Below are 6,000 nucleotides of genomic sequence, written 5' to 3' on the forward strand. Positions count from 1 at the left end.
TGCGCGAAGGATGGGCTGGTGTATGCATTGCCAAACACCCTTCTGTCTAGGTCTTGACTTCCTATCCGATACTAGCCAGTTTAAGGTATACTTTTGTCTAACACCAGCTGCACAGGATAATCTTCGCCGTCTTTTTTTTCCCACGGGTTGGGATTAAGTCTTGAGAATCGACGTTAAAAGACTTCGATTAGTCTTGAGAATCTGACGTTAAAAGACTCGACTCGTCTTGAGGATCTGACGTTAAAAGACTCACCTTGTAGATATGTTTATATTGTTGCCTTTTCCCTTTGCATTAAGTTTTGCACATGAAATTCGTGTCCAACCTCGGATGCTGCATACTTGGAACACAAACGGGCAATGGATTCCACCAGACCAACCCTAGAATTGGTTACTTTGAGTTCCCCTTGGGGCGGTTTGAGGATAGCCGTATGTAATAAGGGCAATTTTATTAGACCGTAGCGCGCATGGTCTAGGATGGTAGCGTCTTGCTCCTAAACCCATAATACATAAAGGTAAAGCCACAGTCTGGCTGGATTGGGTTCGCTCCAGAGCCGACATGACAGTTGTCTATAATTTAAGATGGTGACTCTTCTGGACATCCAGTGTTCTTCACGTATATCTCCCTTGTATATAAATAAAACCCTTGTTTATAAATAAAACACTCTCCTTCTTTTCAAAAAATCTTGTGACCTTTGAGAATGACTTAGACAATTGGATAGCATTTTTCGTGCCGATCATTTCGATATCTCATTCTTCCAATTCATAGTCCTAACGAGTCGTAGGTAAGCGTTTAGTTTTTTTAGGCTTAAATCGGGTTTTTGGCTTGATTTGGGCTTGGGAAATTTTTTGGCCCAACAAAAATATCGAAATCTCGGGCCCTTTAAACCCGACCACACGCGTCACCATCACTCATTTTGTCTTCCCTAATTTCCGGATCTTGCCCCCTCTCGTTTAAGTCTCGCACGAGACAGGCCCACGCTAAATCCTGGTCTCGCACGAGACTCTTACAACTCTGACCACAATTCCCTTCCGTCAGCAAGTCCCATTTCTCGCCCTCATCATTAATCAATAGCTAGCCTCTCCCTAAGACCAGTGATGGCCGGAAATAGGCGTATTTGTGTGGAGAAATTTTTTGGAAATTTATTTGAAAACGGGATATTTGCTCCATTCTTTGATAATGAAATTCACTCTAGAGGATGGGAGTACTTGTTATATGCTAATGGAGGGCTTTATTCCAAGGATTTGGTGATGAAATTCTAGGACAATGGGAGCTTTAATGGCGACCATTTTTGGGTTACCGTCGAGGGTATGCGCCACGAAGTCACACCTATTTTACTCTCCGGGATCACGGGCATTCCTCTGGTCGACCACGTGCTAACTCAGCAGCAGTCCGTGTACCCACGGACTTACGACCTAATGCTCGACATGCTAATCGAGGGAGAGTACAACATAGATGGGAAATGCGACGGAACCAGCTGGCTGTGACTCAATGGGTGGGATTGAACGTCATTGGCACCTCGAAGCCCTCAAACATCAACAAGACCTTCCTCCACCTTCTCTGGATCCTCCAGGAGCGAAAGGGTAACTTCTGCATCGTTACATTTCTTTTTGATATTATTACACATGCCACTCTTAGATCAGCCCCTCTTGCTGTTCTGGTAACGCAAGTTATGATTACCTTGGGTTTTCTGTCCACCACCCCGCTACTCCCTATACCACAATATGAGAATATGCTTGTCTTCAAGAAATGCATACTGGACCCTTGGGAACCCACAACACCAAGGGTTGCTGAGCATGCTAGCGTAGGCTCATCTCACCCACCCTACTTTGATGAGACTGCCATGAGTAAGATGACCCACCCCATAGATGCCTTACGTGCTGTGAACAGTGGTTTGAGAGACATGTACACTCACCAGGTATCGATGAAACATACCTTGGGCGAGTTAAGGACAGATATGACCACTCGCCACGAGTCGATGACAGACAGCATGGGCGATTTCCAGCAAGAAATGAGAGCTTCCATGACTGCATTTCAGGACCATATGCTTACTCGCCAGAACCAGTTCCAATGAATGTTCATAGCGAGCTAGCAACAGTTTCAGGCTCAGGTGATGGATACTCTGGGTGATATCCAGGAGCAGTTAGCCTCCACGGAGCTCAATCTTTGCCGCGACGTCCACAGGGACTCCCCGGTTCTTCTTCTGCAGCCCCCGAGGATTCTTCTGCAGCTCCTGAGGATCATCAGTAGCTAGTTTATTTTTCCAGTCTTGTATAATATTTATGTCAGATATTTGATTTACGTGTTTGCATTTCCAGCTTAATAGTAGGTTATTTCCTAAAAATTTCTGCCTAGATATATTAGTTATATCTAATATTATATTATATAGGTAGGAACATATATAATAATATTAGTAATAATAATTTATATACATATTTATAAATATATATACATATATATTTTAGATGTCACACTTAACAGCAAACTTTACCGTAAACTAACGTTTTATTAAACGGTCAGAAAACGGTCCGAAAACGGCAATTTTCTTTCTATAAATAAGTTCAACACTTCCTCCACATTCACTCATTTCATATTCTTCACTCTACACTTCTTATTCTAAAAATAGTTTTTAGTCCGCTCCAAATTTCAAGCTTCATGGATGCACTAGAAAAGTTTGAGCAGCGGCAAATTGAATAAGCTACTCAAGTCTTCATGCTTATTTGTTTCATTATAGTAATGTTGTTAATGTGGCATATAGTTCTATCTAATATTTAGGTTTGTATTTCATTCCCCGTATCATTATGTTGTGTTTCCATACCGTTGTACGTTCTTACATCTTATTGTGATAGTATATCTATATTTTCAAGATACACGTGGTCTAACTACACTGTGACACCTCGATCTGTATCTTTTACATTTTCGGATTGGTGCCTATTTATAACAAGGAGAGACACCTCAAAAGTCTAACTTCCCTTTTTCCAAAAAAAAATTTCTTCACCACTCCATCTTTAATAGCCCTCACTCGAAGTTTTGTGCCCGAGCAAAATTTTATGGAAAATTTCCAAAATGGTCTTTTTCATCCCTTTTTTGACACAGAAATATTACGTCGAGGATGGTACCCTCTTTTACATCATAAGCAAGCTTTTTATTCCAGAGAATTGGTCTTGTTGTTCTATAAAAGCGGTTATTTCCAAAACGGGGAATTCTTTGTCCGTTCTAATGGATGCGAGCGACAATTGACTATGGAAATCATCTCTGAGGTACTTCAAATTCCTATTACAAACCAAGGAGTATACCTTCAGGATTCACCTTTCGACAATATCAGGCAACTGATGTTTGCAACTATCCTTTACGGCGAATACAACCGGAAAAACCGTATTGCTTATCAGCGATCTTTGCAAAAGAACCAATTATCTGTGATCTAATGGGTAGCTCATAATGTGCTCGGCACATCTAAGACTTCCGAAATAACCAAAGCCCTCCTCCATCTCCTTTGGGTCTTACAGAGTCACTGCAATGATTTTTGCATTATTAAATTTCTCTGGAACGCGATCGCACGTGCCAGGAAAAAGGCAGCTCCTTTACCAACCATTGTGACACTTATCATGATACGTTGGGGTTTTTCTAGTACTTCTCCTCATACACCTCTTCGAACAGCTAACATTCTTACCATTCACTCAGTATGTAGGAACGGATTTTGGAACCCCGACGTTGCAAAGAACCATGTCGGTGCAAAAACCGACGAAGATTGTTCCGCCGACAACATCTTCATTGAAAATGCATTATGCAACGTATTTAATCCCATGGAAGGCCTTCATTTAATTCAACAAGGAATGATGACATTATTCAAACGTCAGAACATTATCATCACCAGTCTTCTTGAATTTCAGGACCTACGGACAATAAACGAAGAGGAACAAGCACAATTCTTGCATAGCCACAACCAGTTCTTGGCAAATCACACTCTCATAATGGATAACCACGCCGAGATTTACCAGACAGAAAGCGAAATGTTGCAACGGGCTGTTGCACGGATTGACGGCATAGAAAATCTTATAAATGGATCCCTCCCACAAAAGGATCCTCGCCGTTACTTGGGCCCATGACACCATTTAAATTTTGCAATTTTATGTTCTTTGTCATTTTCTTTTAGTTTTAATTATAGTGAAATTTTCCTATGGTAATTTGTTTTTACTTAATCATTCTCATCTTATTTTAAAATTTATTAATATTTGTCTACAGGTGGCATTTTTCTTTGTACGTCTTCTACTATGGCAGCCCCAAAGATAATTCCAGAACAATCCTTCCATTCGTTGCTGAATTCTCCTGCGTATGGACATCTCTTCAAAGATTTCATCACACGAGTTGGTTGGAACTCCCTTATTCTACACCCGGAGCAAACATATTCCCCAGGTTTGGCAACTTATTTTTACGATCACATGGAAGATCTACCTGCTATACATGGTTTCCCTTTGAATGGATTTACAATCCATATTGGTAACACCCGACACTCTTTTTACGAGCCAACAGTTGCTATGGCTCTAGACCTTCCTCCTCTTCAGCCAGACCTCCCCATTCAATACATGATAGAGAATGACTTTAATGACTATTCTAGGGAAATTTTTGCTGCCTGGTATGGCGATGGCATTGCCCACGTCGATTGAAGCGTGCGAAGGCGGGCCGATGGCGGACTTCACTATTCCACTAGCCAGTATGACCATGAATGTTGGAACTGCCATATTATTTATTCTTCTGAACATCATGGGGGATTGGCATTTTTCCACTACATCAAAGTCAGCTTGTAAGACATTCCATGCCTTGGCCCAGCAACATACCGCCTTTGACATTATAGACCTAGTAATTGAGAATCTTAAAAGGGCTCGGTCTTTTCAGCAGCACTATATCACCCTGCCAGTTATAGCATGCAGGATAGTAAGGACGTACTTCCCGTAGTTTGCGGCCACCTTTCAAGACTGGGTAAAGGTCGACTCTATGTGTCCAACAAACAAGATAATTCGTTCTTTGCGATTTAGGACATGGCAACGCCCTGCAAGGTATCTAAAGAAAGTTTGTTCTTTCCCTAATGATGATAAAATGATAGCTTATCTGGACAATGCAAAGAAGAGGAAGTGGAGCGAAGTCTGGAAAGCTATGATAGATTGGCGTGATGCAAAGGAATGTCATTTCTACAGAGACGAAGCAAGGATGGACCATCCCCCAGTTCAAGGTTGGGGCAATGTGAGTTGATGCATGTACATATTTGTTTTACGTTTGGATGTGAAATAAATAAATAACCTAACAGTGTGCTTCAACTTTTATGATGTATAATATATAGTGTGTTACTATAAATTTCTATGGAAGATGTCAGCTATATTTTTGCTCAAGCCTCTCAGGTATACTCTTTCTTCCTCTTAATACTTTAAGGACACAGCGTTCGACTGTTTGAGGGTGGTAAGAACCTTTCACAAAAATTAGGCAGGCATAGTTGTATATAGTTTACTTGATGTCTAAATAAACGTATTTAGTGACAAATTCTCGTTTTCCTTTCTATGATGAAAAATATTTAGAAATCTCACCCTAGCATCAGAATTAGGACTTGTTCTTAGAAACTTAATTTAATACGTATGCAATAGTTTTTACATCTTTTCATGAGCATTCATGCACTGACTATCATTAAATGTACACAGCAGTAAGTTTATGGGACCCACGGTTAGACAATTTAGTTTCCATATCCTGTAAGAATCTAACCAAAAGCCTTAAAATGTGTGATATATGAGTAATGACATAGAGGAGTAGTTCTTCCGAATAGAGAAGTTCACACGTCTACTTACTTAATCACTACCCAAATCCTAGGCGAGAATTTAGGCCTTCTTTGGATCGATATAGCCAAAAATTCACACCTGTAAAAAAAATTTACCGCTAATCGCTCTACTGAACCTTTCATTAATCCTTTCTACTTCACCAAAAAAATCATTACCTATCATTAAAAAATCCTTATTAAC

The sequence above is a fragment of the Coptis chinensis genome, chromosome 7, assembly GCF_015680905.1.
Source record: "Coptis chinensis isolate HL-2020 chromosome 7, ASM1568090v1, whole genome shotgun sequence".
Taxonomy (NCBI): Eukaryota; Viridiplantae; Streptophyta; class Magnoliopsida; order Ranunculales; family Ranunculaceae; genus Coptis; species Coptis chinensis.